Source organism: Pteropus vampyrus, unplaced genomic scaffold (genome assembly GCF_000151845.1).
Source record: "Pteropus vampyrus isolate Shadow unplaced genomic scaffold, Pvam_2.0 Scaffold33, whole genome shotgun sequence".
NCBI classification, from domain to species: Eukaryota; Metazoa; Chordata; class Mammalia; order Chiroptera; family Pteropodidae; genus Pteropus; species Pteropus vampyrus.
The window spans coordinates 10,191,594-10,206,123 of NW_011888814.1; the positions used below are offsets into that span (position 1 = coordinate 10,191,594).

General features: G+C 45.0%; 2 long non-coding RNA genes across 7 annotated transcripts in view; one reads left to right on the top strand and one right to left on the bottom strand.

Moving 5' to 3' along the window:
- Window positions 1-3,995, bottom strand: part of LOC111737971 — a 66,327-nt gene extending 62,332 nt beyond the window's left edge. For 4 of the 5 annotated variants that reach the window (XR_002779643.1, XR_002779640.1, XR_002779642.1 and 1 more), the window contains exons 1-3: window positions 3,639-3,995; window positions 1,658-2,757; window positions 524-585 (exon numbers count right to left, since the gene is read on the bottom strand). This is a non-coding gene — a long non-coding RNA (uncharacterized LOC111737971). The remainder of the gene's footprint in view (window positions 1-523; window positions 586-1,657; window positions 2,758-3,638) is intronic. The other variant, XR_002779644.1, reaches the window with a different exon arrangement.
- Window positions 3,996-4,021: 26 nt separating this feature from the next.
- Window positions 4,022-14,530, top strand: part of LOC105290246 — a 39,970-nt gene continuing 29,461 nt past the window's right edge. Inside the window, exon 1 of one of the 2 annotated variants that reach the window (XR_002779646.1) lies at window positions 4,022-4,173. This is a non-coding gene — a long non-coding RNA (uncharacterized LOC105290246). The remainder of the gene's footprint in view (window positions 4,174-14,530) is intronic. The other variant, XR_002779647.1, reaches the window with a different exon arrangement.

Below are 14,530 nucleotides of genomic sequence, written 5' to 3' on the forward strand. Positions count from 1 at the left end.
TCCGCCGCCCCGGGCTCCGCAGGCCGCGCGCTCGGGCAGGCCGGGGGCGGGAGGGCAGAGGGCGCCACCCTGTTTACAGCCCTCGCTCCTTGCCGGGTACCCCGCCCGGAAACGGTCTCCCAGGAGAAGGTCCCGGAGCGCGCACCCACCCGCCGCAGCCGGGACGCCGCTCGGAATGAAACCGTCGCCACGGCTCTGGGGTCGGGGCCGCGCGAGTCTCCCTCCGCTCCCCCTCGGCCCACCGCCCACGCGGCTTCGTGTCAGCCCCCGTCACGACTCTGCTACGCACTTCGCCCTCTCCCCTCGGCGCCGGCGCTTCCGCAGACCCCCCTCACGTGGCCCCTGCCTCCCAGCCACGGACCCTCGCGCACTTACGGACCCTGCGCCTGCTCCCACCTGGTGGGATTTCATCCCTCTCGGGCCACCCAGCCCACCTCTTCCGCCCGGGGGTGGGGGTGGGGACGCTGCTACGAGCTGTCAGCAGCTTAGCTTTCCACCCTCACCCTTAAACATCCCCACTCACCCTTCCGCGTAGCTTCGAACTCAATCAGATATCCAAACGGGTGAGGGAACGTCTTGAATTTTCTTCGTAATTCGCCAAAAAACAAATAAGACGCAGCTCTGCTCATCTACTTGCCTTCAGACTTCCCTCCCTCCACGTGTCCCACCCAAAGCAACTTACAAATAGAAATGCCCACCGCACAACTGCTATGCCACCTGCCCTCTGGACACCTGGAGACCCACCCGACCCGCCTTCTGGAGCCCGCACCTGGGCGGGGTGGGAGCGATGCCGTCTGGCACCTTAAAGTAAGGAGTGAGAGGGGCCAGGCACCCCCTCCTCGGCCCGGAGCGCTGTCCCTCCCAGCCCCCAGCTCCTGAGCAAACCAAGGCATCCTACGACCCTCCCGGCGAAAGGAAGGATATAGCCAGAGGCCCGAGTGCCCGGGGTGTTTTTCCCTCTGAGAACCCAGGCTCCGCGCCCTCCACAAGCAGCCCCCGCCCTTCCCGCCACCTTATTTCTGGTCGACAGCAAAGGTAGGGTAGGTGGGAGAAACGAGCGAGTGCTGTCTAGGTTAGGGATGTTGGTCTCCGCGGAGTGAAGAGGTGGGATCTCGAAATGGAAACAGTCTCCCCCCTCCCTCCCCTCCTCCTCCTCCTCTTCTGTTTACCTCAAGTTTGAATTTTATCTGCGCAACATTAGCTGGAATGCGGACATTGAAAAAAAACACACTCTCAACCCGGCAGCAGCTCCGGAGGAGCCATGTGGCATCTAGCCACCTCGAAGGGGGGAAAAGTGCTCTTAGCAACACAAACATGGCGAAAGCGCCCCGGCGTTCCCGGGGAACGCCACGACCCCTACCTTCCCTCGCCCGGTGGCCGAACATCCCCGGCCGTGACCTGCGGTCCCCTCCCAGGGGCAGGCGACGGGCCCCGGGGAGTCCGAGGGTGGGACCGCGGTGCGTGCAAAAGAGGAAATAACAGAGTCCACAGTGGAAATGTTTCTGCTGGACCATCGGACTCATCTGCTTCGCCAACAGCGAGGGGACACCTCGTTTCCGCGCCCCCCGCCCCCACCCCGGAGGTCTAAACGGAGAACCAAATCCCCATCCCAAAGTCCTGCCGGTAGGGCCGGCTTTCCCCACCCTCCAGAACTTACCTTGGAGCTGAAACACGCGGCTGCTTCAATCCCTTTCTCTCGCCTTCCTCCGGAGCGAGACGCGAGGGGGAAAATGATGCGCATGTATATTTGTAGAGCGTATTCTCCTAGAATTTCCCTCTGATAATCACGGGCAGCGATGGAGGCTCCGCAGACAGGTGCAGTGGTGGCCGAGGTCGCCGGCTAAAAGTTGTTCTCTCCGCGCTTGGCGGCGGGGTCTCCCAGCCGGGGCTGAGGACCCGGTCTCCCTGCACACCGCCCCCCCTCCGTCACCCCCTTCTCCTCGCCGGCTGCTGCTGCGTGCGGCTCGGCTGCAGGGGAGGTGGCGTAGTTTCTCTTCCTCCCACCTCTTCTCACTCACTTGTTTTCGTAGCCGTGGGCTCCCCTAATGCTTTCCTCTCCACAATGTTGTTTCATTATATCATGTCCATCATGTGACACCGGAGAGGCCTCTCTATGGAAACTTAAAGGGGCTCCCACGTGACTGCAGCAGCAGCAGCAACAACAGCAGCAGGACTGGCGGCGGCGGCCGCAGCGCTCGCACCACCACCCACCGAGAGCCCCTCACAGCATCCCGGAGGGGCTCCTGGCGCTGCCGAAGCCCAGATAAGGGAGCCACAGCATCCGGGAGCTGCGGCGTCTGTGCGTGCGTGTAGCCCTTGCTCATTGCATAGGAAACCGAACAGAAGGAGCGTCCTTAAATCCTTTCCTACAGTCACAAAACCCACGCTCTGTTAAAATGACATTTCGTGGCTCCTACTTTATTTTCCCCAAGAGCAATGAGTTCTCTCTCAGGTCTGATTACATTTTACCAAGTCAAAAAGAAAAACCGGATTTGTCCCTCTGTGAGTTCAGCCGGCTCTCGGTAGAACAGAAATGACAAAACAATAATAACAGAAATAGAATCAGGCATTTGATGCATAATTACCATTGCCACCAGCTCTAAAGCTTTCTGGAATTACATTCCTCCGGTAACTGTGGATGATGCTTGCAGGAGGCAGAACGCGATGCAGTTTGTCTCTTCCGCAGCTATATTAGGGCTTTGTTGCTGACAACAGTGAAACTTGTTTGTGTCAGGAAGTGAGGTACGAAGATATGACCTGGAAGGTACAGACAAAACCAAAGTGGCACTTTTTGCATTACTTTCTGACCGCATTCCTTCAAATGGTGAGAAGTAGCCAGTCTGCTGTAAAATACATAGAGTGTGGTTGGTGGGAAAGAAAAGAATCAGAAAAACACATTTTCCCCTGAATCATACTTTACATGCTAGACACTAGAAAGTATAGATATATGCGTATATATACGCAGGGAGAAAAGCATATACATTTTTAATGCTATTTTGAACAGATAATTTTTGCCATCATTCCTAGAATTTAACTGAAGTATCTGACAAACACTTTGGAAGACTTGATTCAAGTCCAGTGATGTGTGGACGCTGTCACATCAGAGTGCCTTCGGTATTGAATCACAACCCCTTTATGGGCAGATGACTTAAATCCCAAATGTCTACCTTCAAGTTTGTGTGGACCATGGAGATTTTATCCTGTAAATCCAAGCTAAACGGCTCTTTTTGCTTTAGTTCATGCTTTTCCATTTATAAGGAAAACTCCCGGTTTGGATTGGTGGAATTATGAAAAACTTCGCAGGCAACTGAAGAGTGGGGTGGAAGATCATCCTTTCTGTGGGCTTTGCCTTGACTTGTATCTCCATCCACCTCATCAGTTTACCTCATCAGCCATGATGAATGAGCTCCACTACATCCCTTCTAATGCTATATGTCCCCCAATTCTTACCTTCCTATCTAATGCGAAATTCTTCCGCCCCTGTCCCCTTTTCTGCCCTTGCCTCCCAGTTCAGCCTCCAGGGCTGCCTGGACACTTAGCTCAGGCCTCCCCAAATACTCCCTCCCAGTCTTTTTTCCCCTGAAGCTCCCCCCGCCCTTCCCAGCTTGGTCTCCCTTCTCGCAACTCTACCCCCTTACCTCTCATTGACCTCCTTCATTCTCCTTCACAGCCCGGCCCTTGACTTCTCGGTCTCTTCTTCCCCTTCTTTACCTGCGAGGTTCTGCCCCAACTGGGGTCTCCTTCACACCCTTCTCTCTGGTCCCATCCCTTCTGACGCCAAACCCCAGCATTCCTCAATGGCTCGGCCTGGTCGGCTTTAGCTTTATTTTGTGCCCATGCCCCTAGGCTGGGAAAGGACTGTGTGGTGCAAAGTGGGGGGCAGAAACCCGCCCCCCCTTCGGAGGTGGCCCCCGCCTCGCCCCCCTCTACCCCTCCCGAGCCCGGGTTGCGGCGCTTCCTGGGCGGATGGTTGGGACTCGCTGCAGCAGCTGCGGTTCTGCTGTGTCATGCAAGGAGGCGGCGGCGGCGGCGGCCAGAGCTGGAGGGGGAGGAGGGGAGGAACCTGATCTCTCCGGTAGCGAAGGGCTGGAGACAAACACCGAGCTCTCCTAGAGCCGCCCGGGAGCAGGGAGGGCTCCGCTACCCCGGGGGGCCCTCCCCGCGGGGCAGATGGTAAGTGGGGCGGCGCAGGTGGTCGCCTTGGGAAGGGAGCGCGCAGGGGGGTTAGGTGGGGAGGTGGGGGAGAACCAGGAGTCACTCCGGCCAAACTGAGGGAGCTCAGTGTCCAGCTGAAAGGGACCCAGGCCATAATAGGGATGACCCGCCAAACGTAGCAATAACGCCCCACAGTTGGCTCAGGCTACGCAGAGGAGTTGTGCGTCCCGAACCCAGGACAGAGCTAGAGGCAATGATTCAGGGTGTGAGACCCATCATCCCATCAGCCCTGGCGCTTTAGGGAACAGCCGAGTACCAAAAGTCGACATACACCATAGTCCTAAAGCCTGACTGCGCTTTACGGGTTGTCTTGTTTAAAACTAGAGAAGGGTATGGAAACCTGCCCAACCTCACTTCAGCCACGAAAATAATGCTCTTGGCCAGTGGCCTCAGACAAACAGCCACTGGTGCAATTAAACAATCAATAGGAAAAATAGCTTCATTCCCCTCACCACCTTCCTTCCCCAGGCTACTTCAGCCAGGTTGATTTATTCTGTTTAAAGAAGAAAGAAAACTATGTATTTGTTTACATGTTCCCTTCCACCTTACCCCTCTGTCAGCCTCCACCCTACACAAACTGCCCACCCCACTATTCACCCCACTTTCAGACCGTGACCCATGTTGGATAAGGGGACTGCCTTAAACTCTGAAGGATTTCACCTCCTCTACCCTTTACCATAGGGGAATCAGAAACACAACTGACAGCAATGAATGTAAGGACAGGCTGGGCACATGAGAACATTACTTTTTTTTTTACCTGAGTGCAGTTCTCAGGGCAACCTTTTTATTACTATTATTCCTTTCCCTTTCACTCCTAGAAATTTCAAAGCACTTTCTGAAACATCATCTTTTTTTTTTGTTTTTTTTTTTTATGTCAGTCATAGGTTTAGAAGGAAGGGGTTGGTGGGATTAGCTGAAAGGCTAATGACTGTCTCAAAAGCACATGCTGTTGCTAGGGAACTCAGGCTCATCCTGCTCTCTAATCACTAGCATGTTCCGTGGAAATCAAACTTCTCAGGGTGTTATTAAAATGAATGGCATTTGGTTAAAAGTGTTCTTGCTTGTGTTGTAGCATCCCGGATTATTATCGATTGCCTCACACCCACATATCTTGTTTTCCTAATTTGATTTCTGTATTTGCGTCACTGCCAGGGACACACAGACTAGACCAGTCAGGTTCACTTCCTGTTTCTCAGAACTGGTTTATATTTGGTCTCGTCGCACTAGCTGGTAAAACATTATTAAGCCGATCCTCTTGGAAAGAAGTCTGTGCTTTCCGTGAAAACAAATTAGCCCAGTTAAATTCTAATTCCCATGGAAAAGTCATCATTTGAGGAATAAAGCAGACTGCCAGTTACCATTTGAGAAAACCATTCTTGAAATGTAAAACCTAGAAAAACCCATCATCTTTATTTTCTTATATCCACAATCTTCATTCCTCAGCATTAGAACTAAAACAAACTCAAGTAGAGAGTAGATTCAAGGATATTTCTAAAACGAAGCTCAAAAAGCACACGCTGAAGCTGGAGAAATCATTTAGACCAAATAAGGCATAGAATTGAAGGGAATCCAGGCCCCAGGAGCACAAATAAGCTTGGGTTAGCATTGGGGCACTCAGGGAACAGAGTGTGATTGCAAGGCTATACTACAAATAGGAGCCCATCACTTTGTGTACTAATAGTCTCTTTTACCAACCCCCTAAGTCCCTTGCTTTTTTTTTTTTTTCCCCAGTTCCTTTCTCTTTATAAGGAGGATATCACAAAGGCAATATCATACAGATAAGCACCATGTAAACAGTTTGGTAGGTTCTGACGTAATTTGTTTAAATGGAAAATAATAGGGTGTATATGGTGTGGAGGAAAGATCAGCTGACTGAAAGTTAGGACATTTGCTCCCACTTCTACAGACTGGATGACCTTGGACGAGCCTTTGCAGGTCTTCTTCCTGTCAGTTTCCTCATGTGAGCTTAACAAAAGTGCTGGACTAAAATATGTCTAGGGTTCCTTCCATCTACAAAGTTCTGTGATTATATTGAATTCACTACATAAAAATGTCAATTTTAGCTGGATTTTGCAATGTTAAATTTTGACATTGAAACTTTAATAACTATCCACAGGGACCTTGGAAGAAATCATAATGGAAAATGATTTGCTGTTGATACATCATTTTTTAGTATCAGTTGCCAGGCAATCAAATAAAATTGACCTTACTCTCAATGTTCTTACTCTCTGCTTGCATGGTGGTGCTGCGGAAGCAACAGGATAAGAGGTAGAAAGGATATAAAAATGTATAGAAAGGGCTTTCAGTTATTTTAGATTTAGTTAACCCAAAGTACTTTGATGAGCAAAACAATGAGCTGATGAGGAAGGGCTACATGTAAGAATTTAATAATCAACTGAATCATCATGGAGTTAGTAATCTATTTGCCTGTATTTTACTTAGCGATAGGCAAAAATATATCTAGCACAGATTTTGGAAATTTTCAGATTCAAGATATGAAGAAGTAGCATGAAGAAACGTGAGATTTGTGCCAGAGAGAAAAGACTTGACTTTGAAACCCAACTCTGCTACTTTATTTATTCATTACTGAGTGTCCGCTCTTTGTCAGGTACTGTGCTAGGCACTGGGAATATAGAGATGAATAAGACAGTCTGCTCCGAAGGACCTTGTAGTATAATGAGGAGGCAGATGAATACACAGCTGATCACACAAAAGTGAGTGAATATCAATGAAGGAGCTCATTAGATGGGTACCTAACCCTGACTGGGCATAGGCAGGGTCCCTAACCATAGAAGGTGAATTGGGAGAGGAGTTCTGAAGGATGAGGAGAAGTAATCCAGACAAGTAGGCAAGTTAAAGAGAGATGTATCCCAAGCAAAGAAAGTACTATGTGTAAAGTCTTGGAGGTAAAAAGGTATGCCCAGAGAGTTGAAGATGATGGACAGTGCCCAGCAAAGTAGTAGATTATCAGTTATGTGAATGTCTGGCAGAAGTTCTGGAGGGTACACCCAGAAAGATCAGCAAGGCCTTGTATCGTGAAAGGCCTTGTATGTCTTCCTAAGAAGTCTCAATTTATCCTAAGGCTGATGGAGAACCGCTGATGAATTTTAAGGAGCGTGTCCATTTTAGAGAGATGACTCCAGTTCGGAGAATTTATTAGTGTGAGTGACACTATAAACAGGGAGACTAGTTAGGAGGTTAGCATTACAGGAAAGAAATGATGGATGTGTAAACTAAGGCAGCAAGAATGGAAAAGGGAAAGAGAAGAATTCAAGAAATAGTAAAGATATAGAACCAACTGAATATTAATGCTGATTGTATCTGCAGGATTAAGGAATAGGAGGAGATTCACGCTTAGGTAAATGGAGTACCCTTCGCCAAGATGGGGACTTTCGGAGGAAACATAAGTTGAAGAGGGAAGGTAATTCATTTGAAACGTGTCGAGTTTGACGTGTCCGTGGGATGTCAAGGCGAAGCCTTCTACACAGAGGAGTCTAGAACTCAGGAGAGAGACCTACTCTGGAATCATCAGAATAAGTGATCATTTATGGTAGTAGGTGAAATCTCCAAGAGAAAAAGTAAAGTGTACGAAGAGGAGAGGAAGGGGACCTACTCAGAAACCTTATGAAGATGCCAACGTGTGAAAGGCGAGGAAACAGAGAGAGGAAGAACATCCAGACAGGGAGCGGGATCGGGAACACACAGTTTCAGAGAAGCCAAGGGAGGAATGGTCAACAGCACTAGATGCTAGAGAAAGTACTTGGACTTAGCAACAAGAAGGTCATTGTTGCATTTGGCAGGAAGGAGTTGATTGGCATGATGTGGAGAGTCACCTGATTGCAGTGTATCGAGGAGCGGATGGGGTAGAGGAGGTAGGAAGAGGAAGTTCTTTTGGATAAGGACTAAAGGGCAAGAGGGAAAGGGGGAAAAGGGTATCGGGAAGAGAGGAAAATCATGGCCTGTTAAGGCTGCAAAGGGAAAAAAGGAAATAACACAGTAGTGAAAAGTTCTTGATTCTTTCAGCCTTTTCCTTCTAATTAAATGGCATCACCATCCACTAGTTGCTCAAGTCAAAAGCACGTAGACATTCATGATTCTTCTCTTGTCCTCCGTTCTCACATCCAGTCCATGGGGAATTCTGGTCAACCCTATCTCCAAAACATTTCACAGTGTCGCTTTCTGTCTCCACCGCTACCACCCTAATCCAAGCACCATCTCCTGGGCTCCTGTAACAGCTTCCTAATTGGTTTTCTTGCTTCCAGTCTCCCTCCTGTTCTCCACAGCCAGAGTGACATGAATCGTGAAACGAAAATCAGATCAGATCGCTTCCCTTCTTAGAATCCTCCCATGTCTTCTGATTGCACCTGGAATAAAGTCCAGACGCTTTGCTGGCCCAGAAAGCCCTAAGTAGAATCCCAGACCACCTCTTCCACCTCCCACCACTCTCCCCCGACTCCAATCAGACTGGCCTTTTTTCTATTCCTCAAACACATTGGACTTGCTCTCGTTTTAAAAGACTTACTCGAGATATTTCCTTTTCGTGCAATACTCATTTGGTCATTCCAATCTCTGTTTAAATGTCAACTCCTCAAAGAGGCCCTTTCCAAACACCTTGATTAACGTATCCTTCTCTGTTCACCTTCCCACCCATCCTATGTATTTTAAAGTAGAAAAAAACTTTATCTCTATTTGTTTTTATTGCTTATGGTTGAGAACCCCTCCAAAGTTTAAACCTGAGGATTCCTGGCACATGGTAGGTACTTAAAAATATTCACTGGACATTTATAGAGGGGAAAATGAGAGGAACAATAGATTATTAGAAATTAGAGGCATCACGGATCAGAGCCTGGTGTGGTTGAGGAATGGCCAGTGATGATGGATTACTAGGCTTTTAAGATTCCAGAAGTGGAAGACTTACTAGCTGTGTGACGCTGAACATTTGCATTCTCTGAGATTCACTTTGTGATCAATAATGCTCATGCCTCACAGCGCTGTTAGGAAAATTAAATGAAATAGTACAGTTATAGATATAAGGCAGTCTTGTCGAGCTATTATCAGAAAGTCAGGATTTCTGCAAATCAGTTCATAATCTCTGTATGTAAGCTCTTCATGTGGGCTCCCCTGCAATGGGGTTAACATTTGATGATTACGTATTATTAGGAAAAAAAATAACTAAATCATGACTTTTAAAAAATACCAAGATACCTAAAAGAACTTGGATATTAGATTCTTTAAGAAGAAATCAAAGCACTCCTATAAATCAATAAGAAAAAACATCAAAAGCCCTGGAATATCGAGCAAAGGGTATGACAAACAGATTGCAGTTAAGGAAATACAATGGATTTTTAGACTATGTAAAAATACTCACCCTTTCTCATAACAAGAGATATGCGGATTACAACTGCAATGAGTTGTATGTTTTACATATCAGGTCGACACAAATCAAAAAGTTTAGTAGCATACTTTGTTTGCCAGGCTGGGAAGAAGGCAAACATTGTCAGTAGGAGTGAAAGTTGGTACAACCTCTGTGGAGGGCAACCTGACCGTACTTATCAAATGTTTAAATGTACAAAGCCTTTCACCTAGCAATTCTACTTTTATACAATAGATGCTCACACATCTATGGAAGGATGATTCTACTAGGTTCTTCGCTGAAGCATTATTTATGCTAGTTGAAGACTGAAAACCACCTGCGTGTCCATCGATAGAGAAGGGGTTAAATAAATTATGGTGCAATTATAGATGTGAAAGGCAGACAGCTGTTGAAAAATTGTGTCAGTTTTGAGTGTACTGATGTGAAAAGATCTTCAGGATACATTGCTACATAAAAAAATAAGATGAAGAACAATGTGTATTTTGCTAGCATTATGTTTCCTTTTAAAGACTATTTACTTCTTTTTTTTTTTTTTTTGGCCTGAAAAACATCTGTGAGAAGATAAAATAGAGCAGGCAAGTGCAGATGTGGAGGGACCAGTTGATATTTCAGCGATTCATGTCAGAAATGATTGTTTCCTGGACTAGAGTGGTGGCATGCACAGGAAGAGAAATGATCAGAGTCAAGAGTTATTTTAAAGAACTTGACAATTGAATGAAAACAGTAGGTTATGGAGAGGAAGGTGGTGTCATGGTTGACTTGAGAGTTCTTCCGAGATCAGATGCAAGAGTATAGGTGTCAATCACCAAGATGGAGGATCCTGGGTCAGTAACAGAATTCTGGGGAAGATTAAAAACAAAGTGGTGATGTCTACTGCAGACTTGTGATCTGGGAGATCTGAAGTCAGAAGAACTGCTGGACCTGGACTTATAAATTTGGAAGAGATTGCTTAAGAAGGTTAGAATCAAAAGAAAAGCAGGCTCAGGGCTAAACTCTTACCATTTAGTGATTGGATAAGAAAGAAAAAAGCTGGCAATGGAGACCGAGAATCAGAAACCAGAAAAATAAAATCAGGAAATTATGGGGCCAAAGAAACCAAGAGAAAAATATGTTCAAGAGGATCGATTCATGTTAAATACTGCCAAAAGGTCCTAGAAGGTCATTATACCTTGTTTCTCTTATAAATGCTAAGTTCCTTGAGAGTTGGGAATTTTATTTATTTTTGTGTCCTCAGGGATCGCCCTGTACTTCACACATAATAAATGGTCACTAAACTTTTATTAAATTGAAGAGCGAGACAAAGACACAAAAAGAGAGAGAGACAGGCAGAAAAGACGATGTATCTTTTCCTCTTAAAAAATAAATAAATAAGACAGAGTCCCTTGAACTTCACTGCAAACCAAACTTGATCTTAGGAAAAATAAAGAGGTTCTGCTCCCTCAAGTTTTCTCGTGAGCTAACACATTGATTGAGCTCTCACAGTGCCATGTCGTTGAGATGTTAAGTGCCTCCCGAAAACATTTTGATAATAGTCACCTGTATCTGGTCATTCTGAGTCATTTTTGTCTTTATTTAGGTCCTGGGTGATGACAAAAAGAGCAATTTGCTTTTCCTCGTCTTTCTGACTCTATCCTACCACACTGAATCAGTTGGGGAGTCTGGAGAACCGATGTCAGTGCCACCACAGTTCTGTAATACACTGCAACCACTCATAAGGATCCCCAGCCCTAGTTTCCTGTCAAAGAGGGTGATGACTTTTGGCAGGAAGAGATGTATCACCTCTTAGAGAAAACACCAGTTTCTCAGTCCGTTATCGTTTCTGCAGAAAGGTGCTAATGCTATTAGGAGAGCATATAGAGAATACCAAAGGAGAAAAAGTTTTGACTTTGTCCTGAGAATATAGAAACCGACATAGCAAAAGAGATGTCATGACCTTTTGGTACAGTGTCCTTGAATTAGAAACTAAAATAATAGATGTAGTTTAAACAATACTTAAAATGTTACCACATCCTGTATTATTTAGTTAGACCGGGGGTTAGCAAAATTTTTCTGTGAAGGGCCAAATGGAGAATAGTTTAGACTTTGTGGGCTATAGTCTCTGTTCTAGCTACTCACCTCTGCCATTGCAGTGTGAAAGCAGTCAAAGACAATAAGTAAATGAGTGAGCATGGCTGTGTTTTAATTAAACTTTATTTATGGATACTGAGATTTACATTTCATATAATTTTTACATGTCATGAAATATTCTTCTTCTTTTGATCTTTTCAGCTACTTAAAAATGTGAAAACCATTCTTAGCCCATAGGCCATACGAAAATAAGGGGTGGGCTGGCCTTGGTCAGTGGACGATAGTTTGGCAACCTCTGATTTAGACAAACATGAAGATCATGTCATGAAAAAGAGTTTTAGATTTGGACTTCTGAAGAAAATAATCTGTTCATATATACCCCTTTATTTTAACTTCTCAAATTTATTTGAACATGTAAACACATTTCCCTACATCTGACATATTTGGAAATAAAGTATATCTCTTCATTTCAGAGTTCATCTAACACTTTGCCCCTTCTCTTCCTTGTATGAGTGTAGTATTCTTATAGAGCAAACTGAAGAATTCTTACTACCTGACTTTACAAATACTCAAACCAAGAGAGGACATAGTTCTGATCACATTTTATAATTACATTAATTCATTCGGTAAGTACTTATTAATGATCTACTTCTTTTATAGTGCAGTACTGAGTGTTATGGAATTAGAGGTAAAAGAGGATGGATGGATGGATGGATGGATAGATAGATAGATAGATAGATAGATAGATAGATAGATAGATAGATAGACAGACAGATAGATAGACAGACAGACAGACACACACACATACACATACACACAAAATATCTAGTGGCTGATAAGTGTCAGTGAGAATTGCTTGGCTGTATCACAGTAGAAATGTAGTCATTTAAGCAAGAGATAGTTAATTAGACAAAACTAAGTTTAAATCTGAGCTCTTTTATGTCCCAGATGTATGACCTTGGGCTGATTATATAAACCATATAAAGTTAAGTTACACTTTTTAGAATGGGGATAATAATACCCACCTCTTGAGGAAGTTGTGGGAATTAAGACAGTGCATGTAAATCAGCTAGCATGGTTCCTGGTATGTAGTAAGTAATCAGCAAACGGGAGCTGTTGGTGTACACCAGTATGAGGGTATATAATTTGTTCAAAAGAAGCATACAATCAAAGGCAAAGCAGAGTGACTTTGTGAGTCAAGAACTTATGAGCACAAATGGAAATCCACAAACCTGAGGGTTGATGCCTGGTAGAAAAGACTTGGGTGAAAATAAAAGCAGAAGTAACGTTGTCAGAGGAACATACATCAGGCAGCTGGCCAGCTATCTTGCCTTTGCTTCCCTAGTAACCAGCAGCTGGGTTGTCTAAGGAGCTCCACCTGTAGGTCTAGCTCTCCAACCTCCCCAACACTAACTGCCAGTTCTGACCAAGGAGAAAATGTATCATCAGTATCAACTCCAGCATCTTGTTTCCTTCCAGTCAGGTCAGCGGTGAGCCTTGGACACCTGTAGCTGCCTCCTATGATGCCTCCCATTCCTATGTTTGTCCAATTCTGGGCTTCCATCTTGACCTCCACACTTCAGTCTCTGGTCGTTTTGCCTTGTATACCAGTCTCTGTGTAGGTTTGGGACTCTGTTCTGAATCCTGGCCTGCTTCACCATGACTCTGACATTTTGTTTGACTTATTGCTAACTAGTCCTCTTCCCCCAGAGGACTGTATTCTTCTGCTGTACCCCTACTGTGATCCCCTTAAACTATGGTACACATTTGTCTTACTCTTCATACTGGACTGCTTAGTATTAATAGCCTCATGAACTTTTCCTTGGTGTGAGACACCGGGTCTTGCACAGCCCACTGCCCTAATCCAAGACAGCTTTTGTGTTCACAGCCCATATCCGGAGAGTACTCCCCACCCCAGGCCAGGCTCGTGCTCTCAACCCAGTGGACGTGTATTGTCAACGAGTTCTAGCATGCCTTGCGATCCTGTTATGACAATATCAATAATGTTTTTCCGATACAAATTACAAAATTATTGGCCCAAGGGTATGATTCAGGGGTAATGGAGAACTCTAACATCTACTGGCAAATTCATTCTGCTGAAAAGTAAGCATCAAATAAAGTTAGCATAACTAAAATTTAAACTAATTGCTTATTGAAGAGGTCCTATTCTATACTTAATTCTAACTAGCTAAGAAGAATGTGTTGGCGAAGTAGAAGTGACAGACAACTTCAAAATAGTGACCACTGCATCCTTGAATTTGTAATAGCCAGAGATGGCAATCCTGTACTTGCTAACCTGACACAAGGAAGACTTGAATAAGTTAAGACAAAATATGGACATAATCTGTCTGTCCAGGAACAAGGAAACAAAGCTCAAGAAGAGTACAATGACTTGAAATTTAAATTCCTATGAAATCAGAGATTTCCATAAAGGAAAGGGAACATCTAGTAAAGGTCAATATGGCTGCTCGAAAAGTGTTCTGATAAGTTCATATTTTTAAAGGACCTGTACAAAAGGTAGGAGTTAGGTTGTATAACAAGGCTTTGTCAAAAGAAGGGCTTGAACCTATGAAAATAATGCCAGATGGCTAATATACAGAGACAGCTAGGGTCTGGGGTAAGTATTGAAAACCATTAAGTTTGAGTTTTTGTTTGTTTTTTGCTTATACGTATAGTAAGAATAATTATGAGGACAGGGTAGTGCTATTGAATGGGGCAGACTCATCTAATTTTAATTGTTAATTGAAAAACAGAACCATTCAACTGTAGTAATTCTAAGGCACGAGCTTTTTTCCCTCACATTTTTCATAGTTCTAAAATCAGAAAGTATCTTCGATAGCCATGTTTAATAAATATATGGTAGTAGGTTTTTTG